The sequence below is a fragment of the Pituophis catenifer genome, unplaced genomic scaffold (genome assembly GCF_029215685.1).
Source record: "Pituophis catenifer annectens isolate HBS135680 unplaced genomic scaffold, rPitCat1.0.hap2 SCAF_1, whole genome shotgun sequence".
In the NCBI taxonomy this organism is placed as follows: Eukaryota; Metazoa; Chordata; class Lepidosauria; order Squamata; family Colubridae; genus Pituophis; species Pituophis catenifer.
This window is the reverse complement of record NW_027256881.1, coordinates 76373458-76392366: the sequence shown is the minus strand read 5'-3', so window position 1 is coordinate 76392366 and position 18909 is coordinate 76373458. Positions and strand designations below refer to the sequence as shown.

The window sequence follows — 18909 nt, the reverse complement described above, 5'->3', positions numbered from 1 at the left end:
AAAGTCGCACTTGAAACAATTTCCTTTCTGTTTTCTCATCCAAATACATTAACAATCCATCCCATTGCTTCCCATGGTTAACAAGTCTGACTTGAGATCCAGTAGATCCCATACACTATGCCAGGAGTCACCCAGATTCTAAGAAGTTGTTCTTGATTGAAAGATATTGCTCTCTCCGGCTTTTGATCTGAAATGTTTATTCCGTGTTTAGCTGCTAGCTTAATGACCTGCTTATTTTTAACCCAATTCTTTTGCAATTTTTTGCGCTTCTAATTATTATGATTTTTGCCTGTACTACTTTTATCTCTTTCTTCTTCTTCAATATTTCATCTGTTCCACAGAGCCCAAATCTCCTGATGTTCAACTTTTCATAAAACATTCAAAATACTCTCAAGGTTATCATAAAGTAAACATTAAATAAAACTCTACAGCTTGACCTGTATCCCCACTACTTTCTATTGGAACTCGTATATGGAAATATAAACCACACTTTTGGAAAAGGTCCAAATCATTCCATTTTTACTTATTTTTTAAAAAACTCTAGGTGTTTTCTTTCGTGTGTGAGAGAGATGATTAAAGCATTGTCATATATTAAATATGGGGAAGTGCTGTGTGATTCTGTGCATAATTATTCCAAAATAAGTCAGTGATGAATGAACACTACACTAAACAAATACTGTGGCTTTTATTCAAGAGTCAAGAAGTCATCATAGCATGTAATGAACTTTATTTTGAATTAACTGTTTGTAACTTTATCTGCGATTAAAAACCATTCATCACAGAACTTCTAGATAGAAGTTATATAACATTGCAGCAGTGGTGGGTTGCTACCAGTTTGCACCAGATCGGGCAAACCATTAGTGGTGGTGACGGGAGGCTCTACACACCCACCTGGACACTTCTGCGCATGCGCAGAAGTGCTGCGCAAGCATGCACAGGTGAACCAGTAGCGACGGGATTTGGAACCTGCCCCTGCATTGCAGTGTTATTGATAATTACTACCCAAAGAAAATGCAATGTCTACTTGCATAATGCCCAAGGATTGCAAGTTAATATATTACCATCTCTACTTTTCTGTTCCTTTCCACAGTTCATCAGCATTATTTTATGCAACTCTACTCAACTTTCCCAGCCATTATTAGTTCTATGAGACTTTTATCAAGGAGCATGGTATAAGTTCATGCCATAGTCTATGTCAGAGGTCTTCAAACTTAGCAGCTTTAAGACTTGTGGACTTCAACTCCCAGAATTCTGGGAGTTGAAGTCCACAAGTCTTAAAGCTGCCAAGTTTGAGGACTCCTGGTCTATGTTCACACAGAACACTGTATTCATTTCAGATTTTTTTTGTTGCTTGTTTTGCTTTCGAACAACTTGCTCACCATAAACCAGCTACATTTCACAAGCCAAATGCAGTTGGCTAACATAGTGTTGAAGTTGGGCAAACACAGTTGAGGTGCAGTGTGTAAACATCTTCACCCACACTGCTTTTCACTCAATATGAGCCCTTCTTCTAAAACAGGTTTTTTTAAAAAATAGAGATCTACATGTACTAGTATTGCCAAGCAATGGGAAAATCCAAGTGTATCTTAGATCTTATGGGTTCAAAATAGATTTTAGCATAGCACTAATTTTCACACAAACTGTTTGGGTATTTTTAGCACCATAGCTTACCTTAGTATGGCCCGTAGGTTTGAATAAAAGTTAGGCTTTGAGAACATTAAGGAACTGAGTCAAGGCTGCTAGTGAACAATCCATGAACAAACTACAAACTTTTAGCCACCTGTTGAGGAAGCTTATGAATGAAGATTATTGGGAAATATGATATCTGAAGATACATACAGTAATTTCAGGTGACCAGACATGATATAAAAACTAAAAAGATGCCTTGTGTTAAGATTAACTCTTGAGGGACATAACCATATAATTTTCCTGGCAACAAAGATTTCTATTCTTCAGAGTTGTTTCTTTTTCACTTCTTAGTCTAACATTCAGTCCTGATATGACTTGGTAATATCCCATCAAGTACAAACCAAAATTATTACTGCTTAGCTTTGAACTTAGACCAGATCATCTTAAGTGCAGCTGCCTGCTCTATTCCTGACGGTAATGATTTGAAATCTAGCGAAATAATAACAAGAGCAGAACTGCAAGCACTTCAAAGTTTAAGTAAAGGAATAGAAGAGAGTTTGGAGAGATTGAAAGAAAAAAAATTTGAAAGATTGTTCCAAATACTGGGATTCTCAGATTTTCACCAGGGACATACATTACTTCTATCTTTGCAATAATTTTGAAGTAGCAATACATTATAGATAAAGAAGTCCCTTATTACATACACATTCTCCACTTGTTATGGTGCATTGACAATAAGATCAGTTATAAATTATGACTTAAATTGATAATATTACAATCAAAGTAAGTGTATAAGCTCAATCTACAACAATATTTTTATATTGGAAATAGTCTATCATGGCAAAAATTATCTAATTCCTTCCAACAGAATGATAGAGCTGATAAATGTGGTATTTTTAGAAATGGCCAGCCAATAGATACTTTTAGTATGAAAGTTGTATTATTTTCACCTGATAATTGATTTTTAGGTAAAATATATGTGAGAATCAAGTATTATATTATAAAGATACAGATTAATATACTGAAAGCATTTGTATAAAGATCCCAGGATTCTTGCATAAGTCTTGCTGCCTATTTTCAGTTTGAAGTTAAATAAGATGCAAATGCTTAGTGTTTACTCTTTTTAATTAAGATATTTGTATGTAGTAATGATCATTTGTGCATCTAAAACTAAATGAAAAAGCTGGTTTCATCTTTATAATTATTATAGTTTTCAGAATCTCAGTTGCCAGGAAAGAACCATGAAAGCGGGATAATATTTAATGATTACAGTTTTGATACTATAGTTTTATTTGTCCATAAACATGCACAGATAAAACACAAAGGGGAAAATGTACTTTATCTTACAAAGGTGATAAGTTGTTCAACTACCCCAGCAGTAGTTTTCCATTGTAGAAAAGCACTCTCTAGTGTTTTGAGTTACTGTAGTTAGAAGTAACACATGGAACTACTGGGAAATTAACTAGTCTAGTTAGAAAAAAAGATAGATTGGGTAATATAATATTACCCTATAAAAGTTGTTACATTGCAGGTCTGAGGCTATTGAATTCATTGCAAATTATTACACTATTTCTGCCTTCTGATGATTATTCCCAATTTGGAAAGAGCTAGCTCTGCTAAAGAAACATTCAGAGAATGCCAAGTTTTATTTCTACAAATAATTTTAGCCCACATAGCTTTTGAATTATGTTTCAAAAAGCTGCTTTAGATATATCTGAGCAATGAAGCCAGGAAGGAAACAATTACTTAGTTTTCCAATTTCTAAGACTGTAAATAAACTCTATACTATTATTTCTATTATTATTCTACTCTATTATTATTTTCCCAGCTACTAATACTTTATCTATACTGGTGCTGTTTTTTGTTTGGTTGGGGAAAGAGAAAACAGAAGAGTCTTTAAAATTATTTTAAGCAAGGCTACAGTACAAAGACAATAAATTGCATTCTAACTGTGAACAGCATATCTGTAGTGTAATGGGAGCTAAAGCTTTAAGAAGCTAGTATCTGTGGCTATAGATTCCATTGTAATTGACAGTTCTGGCTTAGCATTTTAGGAAAATAGTATATAACAAAACATATAATTTTGTTATGGATAAGATATCTAGTATAGTTGTTAAATGGGAATTTGAATTTTAAAGAAAATACTATTTCACCCTTACAAGTTTTTAAATATGAAAGCTTCTAACTGAACCAGCTGTTTATTTAGGAACAGCTTGATCTTTCTGAAAAGCAAATATAAATCTACTGTTTCAGGATTTTGTCTGTAGACAATGTGCATTATTTTTGTTTCCAAAATTGTTTTGTTATACAGGTAACAAAAACCTGAACTTACAACCATTCATTTAGTGACCATTTGAAGTTACAATGACACTGAAAAATGCCTTATAACCAGTCCTTGTAGTTATAACAATTGGAGTATCCCCATAGTCATGTGATCAAAATTTGGGCGGTTGGCAACTGGTATATATTTACAATGGTTGCATCATCTCAGTCATCTGATCATTATTTTCAATTTTCCCAGCCAGTTTCAAATAAGCAAATGGTTTCCAAATGGTGGAAACCAGAATCACTTAATGAATGCCCAATTCAGTTAACAACCATGGCAAAACAATCATAAAATTGGGCACGATTTAACTTAACCACTGCCTTTCTTAATAATAGAAATTCTGATCCAATTTTAGCAATAGTAGTAGCACTTAGACTTACCACTTTACAGTGCTTTACAATCCTTTCTAAGCAGTTTACAGAGTCAACTGTACCCCCAACAATCTGGGTCCTCATTTTACCGACTTCAGCAGGATGGAAGGCTGAGTCAACCTTGAGTCGGTGAGAATCGAACTGCCTAACTGCTGGCAGCCGGTAGTCAGCAGAAGTAGCCTGCAATTATGGTTGTAGGTCAGGGGTGGGTTCTACTTACCTTTACTACCAGTTCGCAATGGGATCATAGCTGCCAGTTGTTTAGCTGGAGCTTACCTTCATACCCATTAAGTTCTTCCCAAGAACATAAGATGTCATAATGTATTCGTGTAGAATTGGTGCAGATCTGAGCACTGTGGCCTTTTGCAAATGATAGATGGAAGTTTGGTCAATGCACAGATTTTCTAAGTGCCATCTACGATTTTTTTGATAGAGCACCCAATGTGCCAATAACCACTGGGACCGCTTCAATCAATTTATGGCATAGTCTTTCAACTTCAATTTTCAGATCTTGGTACTTTGTGATCTTCTCCAATTCTTTGTCTTCTACTGTCACCTGATATTGCCATATCAATTATCCATACTTTCTTTTTTTTTCAACCACAGTTATATCTGAGGTGTTATGAGCCAAGACATAACCAGTCTGTATTCAGAAATCCCACTATATTTTAACCTGCTAATTTTCGACTACTATTCCACTCTATCCTCCCATCAATTTTTCTGTACTGATACATGATAATTTTTACAGATGTTCCAGTGAATTATTTCGACCACTGTGTTATGTTGTTGTTTATAATCAATTTGTGCAGTCTTCTTACACAAGCTTAATATATGATCTACTGGTTCTTCTGCTTCTTTGCACAATCTGCACTTTTAATCATTTGATGCCTTTTCAATTCTGGCTTTTATTACATTAGTCCATATATCATGCTCTTGAATAGCCAAAATCAAGCCTCCAGTTTCTTTTTCTAATGTTCAGTGGTAATCCTTTACCAAATTTTATCTTTATCCATTCTCTCTTCAATCTTTGGTAGAAATTGACTATGTACATCTTGCTAGCATACTGTTTGGGTTTTTATTATATTATTTCGATATTTATTTTTTGTTTCCAGTACATTTAGTCTCTTCCATTTTTTTAACTTGCATCAACACTTGTCCTTACCTGTCTTTTATATAATCATCCAATGCATGCTTTTCTTCTACAACAGTTTGTCTGATCTGAAGTAAACCTATGCCTCCATTTCTATGGGGCAGGTATAATCAATCATTATTACTATAGGGATGAAATGCCTGGGGAATTCAGTCATCAGTTTTCTTCTTTTTTGGTCAAAACTGTTCAGTTCAGCTTGTAACCAGGTAATTCCAGCAGTGTATCATAAGTATGGTCCGGGTATTGATGACTTTGATGGTAAACTTGTGAAAGGGGCTTTCACAAACAAGAAGGGGTCAACTTATTCTCCAATGCACCTGAAAGTAGGAAAAGAAGCAATGGATGAAAACTAATCAAGGAGAGAATCCACCTAGACCTAAGGAGAAATTTCCTGATAATTAGAACAACTTGCCTCCAGAAGTTATGGGGCTTCAACACTGAAGGTTTTTAAGAAGAGAACAGGGGGTTGGTCTATAAGATCCCCCTTCCCTTCCAATTCTGTTATTCTGTTAAGTGAACTTGTATATTCTTAATATATCTGCTATTCTTAGAATAGGCTACATGGTAAATGTGGTCTTTACAGTTCGTTTGATTGTTAGCCAGATGCTGAAAGAATTTCAGTTAGCAAGCATTATTAAGTTTGGTATTATATTGTAGTACTCATCTAGCAAAACAGCACTTCCTTCTCAGTACCTGCTCTAGTGAGAATAACCGTTGTTTCAGTTGTACAACTATAAACAATTTTCAAAATTGGCAGTGAAGTAATATAGTGCTGAAATTGGTATTTTTTTTCTTTTCTGGTGAGTTTATAAAATTGAAATAATTAGATGTTAGATGATAAAGGAGCGAAAGCTCAAAATCCTATGGCATTTTGTAGTAAGTTTTTTTTTTTTAAACTAATACAAGGAGTCACTGATTATAGTATTGCTATTAGCAAGTGCCCTTATGCAGTGGTAAGATTCAAATAATTTAACAATCAGTTCTCTGCCCTAATGATTTCTTCCAACAACCAATTCACCAAACTGCTCAGAAAGTTAAAAACCGGTTCTCCTGAAGTGGTACGAACTGGCTGAATCCCATCACTGCCCTTATGATATTATTTTTCATACAAGCAGATAAAATTCAGTTAAGCTTTGTACTGTAATTTTAGGATTTACAAAAATAGATTAAGTTTTAAAGTATGGAAGTTACTGGATCTACTAAAATCCAGTTACAGGATCTAGCTAAGTTATGAATCTTAACTAAGCAAAGATCTTATTCTGACTCTTGACTTTTGTACCAGGAGAAATACTGAAGATCTTTTTAAGGTTCTGTCTGAAGATTTGAGCTGCCATTTTTATTTTACACTTTGGCATTCCATGTTTAGAGAGTAACCAAAAGTACAGTAAATAATCTTACAGGATTAGAATTTAGCATCAAAAGGTTGGGTATAACTTGCCCGAAGTTGTATGTTAGGTGATATATTCTAAACAGCAAATATTTGACCTATAGTTAATATCTTGTATCCTTCAAAAATAATAGCAAATTCATTCATTCAGTTTCTATTCCGGCTTTCCAGTTGATGTTAAATAGGTATGCTTTTCATGCTGTATGGGATTTTATAAGGATTTCACAAATACATTATTTATTTATATCCTCATGGGAAAATAATCCAACATATTCTTTTATGTTTGTTCAAGTCATTGAAATTTTATGGAGTATTATAATAGTTCATAAACTGGCACCTTAAATTACAAAAACTAATGAGAGAGTTCCTCCTTCTTAAAGTTTATAACATTTTTTTTGCTTTTTTTATAAGTAATAATAAAACCTTAATAACAAATTAAACTATAATTTAACAACAGCTATAGCGATTATGTATTAATCATAATGTCCCTGGAGCCTCATGGCAGAAGTCAAGCGCTTCCAATTTTCTCAGCTATTACTTCACAATAAATGTTGTCCTTAGGCTATCTTTCTGGTATTAAATTCTTGTACAGAGAAACAGGTTCCTACTTTGGAGCTGGGCAAATTTATATCATGCAGGGTTTTTATTTTCCCTTATGATGATTTTTCACAGTTGTTTCAAAATGCTGTATTTCCTATCTCTCTCGCACATGGGCTCTTTTTTTCCTCCCACGTCAGTTCAATGTGTGCTGATTCCAGAAAGGTCACTGTATTCTCACTTATTTCTGCCTAATATTTTAGATATTTCAATGAGGCCAGGGAAACTTGGGGTCATTGATCAATGGTCTGCTGCTCTTTTGACAAACCTCTGGGATAGGCAGAAGGGAACAGAGAAAACAGGTATCGCAAAAGGATAGTCTGTCCACGTTTAATATCTTTGAGTATTATACAGCTCCCAACCATTTTTCCCAAGAGAATGTATCTCTGATCAAAAATGAGAAACAAATCTGTGCCTTCCTAACACCCCTTCTAAGGATACTATATTGTCCTTAAATTATAAGAATAGTTAATTCAAAGGACCTTTGTCCCAGAATATAAGTAACAGTAACAGAGTTGGACGGGACCTTGGAGGTCTATTTATGTACCATTTCTATGGATTTCAATATCAACTTATTTTCAGTGTGGACTTCTGTTTTAAAAAAGGACAGAGCGGTTAGCATCTTCCTTACAATGAAATATTATTGGAAAGATGTCATATTACCTTGTGCTTTACTCTGTTTGTTGTTGGGTACAAAAATAAACCTTTCAACAGAAAGCATACAATTGGAGAATAATATTGGATTATAATTTGCATAAATATTTTCTTACAATTGGGTAATACAAATAATTTACACTGCATACTGATTATTTATCCTGTTTTGTTGTTCTAAAGATAGCATATTCTTAAAGAATTATTGTAATGCCAGTTTGGCACACATTTGAAAAAGATGTGTATCAAAAAAGAAGCACAATCTTTATAGTAGCAACATCACCTTAAGTTTTGATAATTGTAAAAAGATTTGATTGATCGTGTGCCATCAAGTCATTGCCAACTCTTAGCGATCACATAACTAGACTTTCTCCAGTATGATTTTTTCATTGTTTGGTCCTTCAAGAAATGGGTCTGACCACAAAAAAGAAGAATTACTTCCTATGATATGGACTCCATATTGTTAACGTACTCCAAGACAGCATTTGCCTTCTTATCAGTTACATCACATGGCTGGCTCTTAGTCAAGCTAAGGTCGCAAAAACTTGTAACTCTGTTTCACATTAATTATTGCCAATCCATATTCCACCCACCACCACCACCCATACTTCTGTCTTATGTTTTTCCTCCCTGTATGAAAGCTTTACATTTCTACCTGTTATATTGCATCCTATTTATTTAAACTATTGCTTAAGGCTTGCAGACATTTCATTACCCAAACTAGGTAGCTAGTTTGGGTAATAAAATGTCTGCAAGAAAACAAGCAAGCTCAGAGAGCATTAAGAACTTCTCATAAATGATTTTATCCACATGTACAATGCTTCTATAGACAAAAAGGGAAATCTATCTGATCTACAGGTAGTCCTTGATTTACAGGTATAATGAAGCACAGAATTTAAATTCCTTGCCCAGAATCATCCTTGTGACTGGGCCTGATTTTATGACTTTATGACTTTTTTTTGGCAGTTGTTCTTAACCACAGTAATCAATTGAATGTGGCAGTTGTTAAGTGAATTAATGTATTCCTTTGCTGGGAAAAGACCAGAAACTGGCAAAATTTATCATAAATTGCAGTCACATGACAAAGGAACATTGCAACTGACTATAAACTGAGCCTGTTGTCAAATGCCCAAAATGTGGTCATGTGAATGCAGGACTGCAGGTTGTGTGTGCAACTATTGGAATTCTGGAATTGGATTATACATAGCCTTTTGGGGGAGGAAGATCTGTCATAACAGTCCCTAAGTAAACTGATTGTTAAGCAAGGACTAGCTGTAGTCTTTCCTCTGCATTAAAGTTAACTAAATTAAAAAAAGAAACATTTTTCTTTTAATAAATGAAAGAATTTATTAACATAAGGCATTGATACTGACATCATCAGATACACATTTGCCATTGGAAATTGACACAGGCTAAACATCTTTTAGAAAGAAGCACCACATACTAATTTATGGTATTCGTTCACATTTTAAATGCTCTTGATTAATGAAAATCCATGCAAAAGCATAGTTTAAACTGGTGAAAAGAAGATAAAATGATTATAGCTTACAACAAATGTTGTTATGACTTCGGGATGTTTCCTTGGGGATCAAGCAATCTTCTGCACTTCGCTTAAGATTGACCTTCTCACCTTCAACAGTAGACATGAAAGTGAGAGCTGAAAGTCTACCACCCGGTCAACCTGTCGTTGAGCCGATACATCTCTGATATAAAACCCAATTAACTGTTGAAGAAGCACATCCATTATCTTTCTGATTTTAAAATAGAGCACACATCAGCAAAATGACTAAAAGAAAGTACTTAAGAATTATGAAAGTCAAGGACGTTCAAATCCAAAAGTCACAACCTTTTTTTTTCTTGCACTTTACTGATTAATATTACACTTACTTATAATGCTCCTTCTCTGTGTTCTCTTTTCTTCCTCTTTAAGTAAGCTAAATGGAACGTTGTTTGTTTGATCTTGTTAATGTTCTTTCCATATATACTTATTTAATGGGCTTTAAAAAGGCTAACGTTCCAAAATGCTTCAATACTAGAAACATTGCTTTCAGTTTGATGTGTGTTATGTAAGTGTAGGTAACTAAGATTTTTGTAGTATTGGCACTTAAGGATTTAACTTGAGTGAATAGTTGTGTGATTAAAAACTATGAAATAGCCACTGAAAATATTTTTAACAACTCCAAAAGTTCTTATTTTAGGGGAACCTCCAGATTTCTTAAAATTTGCAAAGAAACGGAAACTTCAGAATAGCAGCAATACAATATCCAAATGCTGCATAATAAAGAAGCCAGGAATGCCAATATTATTGTAAAAGAAAGCCAATTTATAATGTATTTCTATAATTCTTAACAAATGTTAGAAAGTTTTCAAAGCAAAATAGCTCAGGTGCAAAAGAATTGGAAATAAAAGAATCATTTATGGTGTCTCAAAAAGCACTTTTTAAAAAACGTTTTTAAAAAGGCAAACAGACTCCAACAACCAAACCAAATTATCTCCCAGCTCATGATGTTATAACATAACAGTTGTGTTTTTTTCACCTTCAAATGAGCCTATTCATACTGCAAGCATGGCATCAAACGGCAATTCAAACAACAGAACTAAACTCCATTAAAGCAACATTTTTGACTAGTATAAAAAGAACAGCAGTTCTAGTATATGACTTCATGGACATGTTCATAATATAATCCTGAATAAATGTTCAGGAAGTATAATTCATACAAATCTAGAAGTCACAAAAAAATCCCTCACTGATTATTATACTGACATGAGTCTACTAAAATTGGTGGAATTATTCCAGGATAAAAGAATCTCTGATCATCAATTTGATATAGTGATGCTGGATATAAAATCAGAGCTGTATGTCTCCAGAAGCAACAGTTTGTAATGTATTTGTGTAATTCTTAACAAATGTTAGAAAGTTTTCAAAGCAAAATAGCTCAGGTGCAAAAGAATTGGAAATAAAAGAATCTTTGATGGTGTCTCAAAAAGCACTTTTTCCCCCTTTTCCATCTTATATTTTCCAAGTCTTATTTCCAAAAACCCAGCTTTACTACCAAAATAGCATGCACAAATTGCAGCCATTATCTTTGACAAGGGAGAAAGGATGAAAATGAGAAAACTGTTTTAATATAAAAGTTTACTTTTAAAATTTTAGTGTAATAAGTTTTGGAAGAGTAATACTTGTGCTATACAAACATTCAGATCAGAGATGGGTTTCAGCAGATTCTGACCAGTTCTGGAGAACTGGTAGTGGAAATTTTGAGTAGTTCAGAGAACCGGTAGTAAAAATTCTGACTGGCCCCGCTCCCGTCTATTCTCTGCCTCCCAAGTCCCAGCTGATTGGGAGTTAATGGAGATTTTACAGTAACCTTCCCCTGGATTGGGGAGGGAATGAAGATTTTACATTATCCTTCCCCTGGAGTGGGGTGGGAATGGAGATTTTACAGTATCCTTCCCCTGCCATGCCCACGAAGCCACACCCACAGAACCGGTAGTAAAACATTTTGAAACCCACCACTGATTCAGATTTACTATAAACATGACAATATAATGTTTTATAGTGTCTCTTGTATAAGTAACCCATCTCTTCCCATCAACGCTACATTATTGTTCAAAACAACATATAAAATTTGATGGCTTTCAACCAGTTATACACACAGATTGAGGCCATTTGTTCTAGCTTAACTTGAACATTGGCATCTTTTATCATTCCATGGATTTCCAATGAAAATAGTCTGTTAACATGTTTTGAGGCAACAACACAAGTGTGCACATTATATATTTTTTTCCCTTGTATGGCCTACAATTATTTTGAAACTTTTCATATTATGAGTGCAGTCTGTTTGGAATTTGTGATAATGATATCAGTTCCTCTATCAACAAGCTAAAGAAAATCCTTTTTAAAAACTGTTAGAGTTAATAATCCATTACAAATTCCAGTAATTGTCCATGTTTAAGTGCAATTAAGTGTTTAAAAATATGGGAACTATTACAGAAAGAACAAAAGATATTCGTCCAAATATCATTAGGAATATGAAAACTCCATGTTCTTATACTGCAGTATTTCAAAGTGCCATGGAATATTCTGCTATTCTTCCCAAAGCAGGCAAACCCAGATTATCTGGGGCAGTTTATTGTTTTTGGAAATGAATATTCCAGAACAGTAAGTCTTTTCCTGTGAGAAATAATGCACAGCAGTTTTGGCTTGGTGTATGGTGAGAACCTGTTGCAATTTATAAGCCATGGTTTATTGCTTGGTATTGACTCAGCCTTCCATCCTCCCAAGGTCGGTAAAATGAGGACCCAGATTGTTGGGGGCAATATGCTGACTTTGTAAACCACTTAGAGAGGGCTATAAAGCACTATGAAGCAGTATATAAGTCTAAGTGCTATTGCTATTGCATGTAAACTTAACTGTCAACTTCTTTAGGCTCAAACTAAGCTTCCTCAGCTGGCTATTAAACTCAAAATCTAGAATAGTTGCCTTTACAATTAGCCTCAGTTAATGACCACTTGTTCATTGATCACTTGAAGTTACGACAGTACTTATAACTGGTCCTCAAGGTTCTGGCCACTAAACCCCACTCCTTGGTCACAGGATCATAATATGGGTGCTCAACAATTGGCCTGTATTTCCAATCTTCATAGCATCCCACCTTCATGTGATCTTGATGTGTGACTTCCCTGCCAGCTTCCAACAAAAGTCAGCCAGAACTCAGAAATTGTGGTTCCATAAGATTCTCACTCAACAATCCATGGTTATTCGCTTAACAACAGTAATCGTGAATTGCTGGAACTAACATTACTAAGTGGCAGAGTCACATGATACCAAACTTTATGATCAGTAGTGGGTTTCAATTTCATTTGCTACCAGTTTGCTCGCGGGTGCACAGGCGTGTGCGGGCGCTCGAGTGCGTGCAACACTTCTGTGCATGCACAGAAGCTTCTGCGCATGCGCAGAGACATCTGGGTGTCTGGGCGGAGCCTCCCACCGCCACCGCTACCAGTTCGCCCGATCTGGGGCGAACCGGTAGCAACCCATCACTGTTTATGATTGCATCATAACAGAGTTGAAAGGGACCTTGGAGGTCTTCTAGTCCAATCCCCTGTTCAAGCAGGAATAGAAATCCCAGATCTAATTACTATACAAACAACACTGACTGAGTGAACTTGAGGCTGATAAAAAATTACCTCCTTCTACTTCAAATCCAGCACAATATTTCCCTGTTTTTTCCCCATGTAACGAAGTTTTTGCTTTACTTCTTCTTTTTCTCATATACCCTCACTGGTGGCCATAACATGTTCATCTTCTCTCCATTTCTGTTCTATTCTAAGAATGGTTTGACATTAATAGATACATGTATTGTACAAACTTGTAGTTTATTTTAAGTTTGTTGAATAAAAGCAGTGACCAAATTAATATGTTGTATTAAGCCAACAAAAGGTGCTATAGATGCAGTTGTGTTGTGGTGAAACAAGAATTATCACCTATCTAATGGAAAATAGTATCCTTGACAGTAAATAAAGAACTACCCTGCATTGGATAAGAGCTCCCAAGTAAAGAACGGTCTGTCTATAAATTGTGAAGATCATAGCCTATATCCGTGATGGCGAACCTATGGCACACGTGCCACAGGTGGCACGCGGAGCAATATCTGTGGGCACACGAGCGTTGCCCTAGCTCAGCTCCAGCACACATCCGTGCGCTGGCCACCTGATCTTTGGGCCTTTCCGGTCCACCAGAAGTTGGGAAACGGACTGTTTCCGGCCTCCAGGGGGGTGGGGAAGGCTGTTTTTGCCCTCCCCCGGCTCCTAGAAAGCCTCTGGAGCTTGGGGAGGGTGAAAAATGGGCCTACAGGGCCCACCGGTAATCTTTTTGCCATTGCGTGCCAAAAGCGGGGGGAGCGCGGGTGGTCACATGCACATGCACAGAGGGGAGGGGCGCAGGGGGCATTGAATTATTGATGTGAGTACACACACACACGACACCCCTGCACTCCCCCCGCTTTTGGCACACAACGGCAAAATGGTTAGCCATCACTGGCCTATATGATTATCTCAAGGTATGTATTCAGAAGGTGTTATAGTTTATTGCTGTATATGAACACAACTAAACATTTAATCCAATCACCAATCTCATTGTACATATGTTGTGCAGCGACAATAAAGGTTGTTGTTGTTATTATTATTATCCCATAGTAGATTCAGAAGGAAAATATTTATCAATCTGAGACATACAAAGTCACTGAGAAATACAAAGTATTTAGATGAACTCCTAATGTACTCTAACCTTCACAATTGTGACTACGCATTGAAAACTTAACTTTTTTCAAGCCTCCTAGCTTTGCTAAAGTTAGAGATGATAGCTACAAACACATTGTGGAGATACCTCAGTTTCTGACTATAATAAACCTTGCATCTGATTAAGTAACATAAGAAAGAAGTAACGTTTAATAACAAGCTTCAATTACTATTCCTCTTAAAAGTGGTAAAGTTATATAAAATTAATGATTGCCTTTCACCCAAAGATCCAGCAGATCCAGCATGAAGCTGTAATGCAATATGGGTTAACTGCACATATACTTTGGGTAGAGATTTCTATTTTTGAACAAACTAAACCTGAATTTTCTTCAAAATTCTTGGAACCTATATAAATTCTTTAAAACTTCCCAGCTTAGTTTACAGCTATTGGATTTCTTGGTTATATTTTGTGAATCAGCTAAGAGTTATCACCTATCTAATGGAAAATAGTATCTATGACAGTAAATTAAGAACTACCCTGCATTGGATAAGAGTTCCTAGGCTAGGGATTAAATAAAGAATGGTCTGTCTATAAATTGCAATGATCATAGCATGTACTCATGGACTTCAACCTACACAAATAAAGCTGTCTGTTAAATAGAATAAATAACAGGGAATGGATTTCTCAGAAAGCAATTTTATTAAGTCAGTGTTTGCCCTATCAAATTGAATCTGCTGACGTAGAAAAAGAGGTATGGCTTCTAAGCCCAGATCCCCACAAAAGAACCTTTTAATGTTTGAATATGCAACAATACTTCTAATGCTTTTTAATATAAGACGGATCCTTGAAGTTCTTCACATATTCTCAAAACAAGTGTTCTATGATACTGGACTGCTACTAGTGTCAAACAGCTTGATAGAGGCCAATTGTAATCATATGTCAGAATGATCTTGGGAGATGGGGAGAAGAGATGCTGCTTAGGAAATTATCAGAGGAGAGAGGGCATAGCTCAGAAGCTGCATATCTAGCAAAGAAAGAAATTCAGAAAGGAGCCTCTCTAACTTAAAAATTGTTCTATCCCCAAATAAATAACTCCACAAGACTTTCTAAATATCCACTGTGAATGTTACAAAGAATTTCTCAGATATTTATCATGTCCCTGTTTATTAAGGTGAAGGTATCACCAAATTTTGGACATAGCTGAATATGTCCACCTCAGCAAACTCAAATATTTCTTCCCTGCCCAATCTTCTTTTCTTTCCATCCCTCTTTTACCAAGAACATACATTTATGTTTGAAGAAACCGCTGCCTGGTCAATAGATAGAGTTTGTGCATTTATATTTTGGGAGAATAAACAATTTAAGGGTAAGCTAGAGAAGAAAGTGATGACAGAAAAAGAAAATCTGTAATGTCACTATGAGAAATATATATATATATATATATATATATATATATATATATATATATATATATATATATATATATATATATTTTACAATATCTCATGAAAAACAGGAGTGATTCAGAAGGTATAGCTAAACTCATGACCAGAAGAAGCAAAGATGGTGCTAATATAGGAAACCTGGAAGCTGAATGCAATGGAAAATATTTATCACTTGGAGAAAAGTGGTCAAAACTTAGTATTTTGAGGTCACAGATGTCCAGGTTGAGATATAGGGGAGGCGAGAAAATTCTAGAACTTGTTAGATAATGTCTCTTAGATAATGAAATAAGCATTAGTGAGGAAAACAGAAACAGAATTGGCTATATCACTTCTCTTTTTAAAAGGCTGAGTGAAAGTTAATGCTGTTAGACCTTAATACAGATTATTCTTGAAAAAGAAATCAGCTTGGCTTCTTTATATCAGCCCACAAGTGTAATAGTACATAACACAGGAAAAGACAGCATCTCCTTTAGCAGAATGTTTTATTCAACATTAGGTGACCCCTGAGATGGCAAGTCGTCCTATGTAGTTCTAAGTGTATTTGGAAATAAATTTGGTTGAATTAAATAAAATTGATCGCCATGCAAGCATACTGTAGGCTTATAGTTCGTAGCTATAGTATCGCTGAACGACTCCCTGTTTAATGATCATTCAAAGTACACAACAGTGCTGAAAAAATAACTGTGTCCTCATACTTACAAACACTGCAGCATCCTGCAATCACAAGATTGAGATTCTGGTGCTTCACAGTCAGCTTCCAATAAGCAGAGAGAATGGAGAAACTGGCAATAAAATCACAAGTTGCACTCACATGATATCTCATGATATCCCATGATAACAACCATGGGTGATTCACTTAACAAGTGTGACTATAAGTCTCCTCTGGTCTCATGATGTCTTATTTAATGAACGCAGATAATTTGCTTAACAACTGTGGCAGAAGTGAGACACATGATGTTTCATTTAACGACTCTGTCGCTTAGCCAAAGAGTTGCTGGTCCCCATTTTGGTAATTATGCGACGACTACCCGTATTTCACTTCATTTCATCTCACTTCATTTTTACTTATTGTTTCTTTTGTGTTTTATATTATTAAAGGCTATTCTTTTGTAGATCATAATTTAATACAGATAGTAAAGTATAGTGATATGGAAAGGATCTTATGAAGAAAATGTATGTGATCCTCCCCTCTCCTTTTTTTAAAGTAGGATAAGAATAAGAAAAGATTGATATTTGGTCCTTCATCTGTATTTTACTTCTGATACTGCCAGATGTAAAAAAAACCAACGAGTAATTTTATTAGCCCTAGTGAAGTACTTCATATTTCTATTTTATTACCTGTTCCAAAAGCTACAAAATACTGGGCAATGTTTCCTTGAATCAGCAGTTTTTTTCAGTGATCTCCTTTGTTTGAGTGATCAAAGCATATGATGCATTTTATAAGATTCTGAGGTACTAATTTCTGGTGGTGATTATATTACAATGTGTAAAAGCCATATAAACCTATTCCTTTCTTGAATCATGATTTCATTCTGTGTTGCTATAAATTACTGGATGCAATATCTGTTCTATTTAAAGCCTCTGAGTAGTCTGGTATCTATCCTGTTATTAATAGGAATCTGGTATTTATGCATTTTTTTGAATGTGCGTATACCTTTTAGTGTTGGTGTTACAGGCAGCACGTACCAAATATTCATCATAAAAATAGCTAAGCAGGGTCAGACCTAGTAAGCATTTGAATGAGAAAATCCCAGGGCTGTAAACTGGATTTGAAAATCATAAAACTCTTTATAAGGCAGCTTCCATATTTCTGACAAGGACCTAAAAGATGAGACAGGAGTTGGGCTCCACTTGGTGAGACTTTATTTTTTATATATCTTTTGCAGTAGATCTCAGGATGGATATTATCAGTAAGACAGGAAAAAAAGTCCAATATGACCATCGTAATTATAAAATCAGCAATATTAAACAAGCTAAAATATGACAGCATCACATCTCTGCTTTGGAGAGGTGGTTTGATTCATCATATCAAAGTGAGACTAATGTCCCTTGATTGATCACCTCATATGGATGAATGAGGCTTTTGACATACATAGAAAGCTCATTTATCAGTTCAAGCAGAACAGTGTTACTCCATTATTTGGAGTCAGGGACCTGATTTCTTCTCTTGAAATACTTAGAAAGGGCCTTGGAACAAAGCACTCTTAAAAGCACCTATCTGAAACTCTGCACATCCTATTAAACAGAACTGTTTATGTTGATCAAATCTTATATAAGATTATATGATTACTTAATCATATAATAAGTTGCTATTTAATTACGCCAAAACAATTAAACAAAAATGAAAGGAACATTCTTTTTTTCGTGATGGCCTATTTGCCTGTTACACAACTCTGCCTAGAGATCCATAATGTATTGCTTTCTCAGAATCTTAAGTACTACCAAATACTGAACAAAACCCAAAAGCAAATTAACAACTTAATATAGAACAAAATGAACACAGAGTAATTGTGACATATAACTTAATTGGAATTTTTACTGTGATTACAGCAATATTCTTTTTATGATCTTTACATTAAAAATAGCTTCAGTGGTCACAACTGTTCACAGTGCTTTCATTTATGTATAGGATTGCAAAGAAGTAAAACAATTCAACATTTCCATAAATATTTACTAGTATGACAATGAGTGCTTAACAAGATTAGTCTTCTGTAACTCGTTTGTCCAAATTATTAATTTCTTATTTTAGTCTATGAACTTTGTGGCAACCTGTTCATGTTGGTTCATAACAGTTGGTTTCAAGTTGGTTCATAACAGGTTTATAAAAAACAGTTTATTTTACGTAAGCCGTACACTGATTTTATCAGTGATTAGGAAACTTTTTACCTTTCTGAAATTGCATCCTGATTCAGATAGGGTCTTTTCTACTATATCACTAAGTTCTCTTCCTGCAACTCAATCCATCCCAGTTTTGTTTCTTACCTAAAAAAGAACTATCTTTCTTTATTCATAATAATAAAGCTATGATCCTATGGTGCTATCTTTTTTTTAATAAAGAGGCCGTTATGGCCTCAGAATAGCAAACGTTTTTTAAGCAGATCAATTTACTTTG

The 18909-nt window shown here is 35.0% G+C and overlaps 1 protein-coding gene across 1 annotated transcript in view; it reads left to right on the top strand.

Moving 5' to 3' along the window:
* PACRG (parkin coregulated) overlaps positions 1–18909 on the top strand; it is a 266657-nt gene that overhangs the window by 842 nt on the left and 246906 nt on the right. The window lies entirely within an intron of this gene.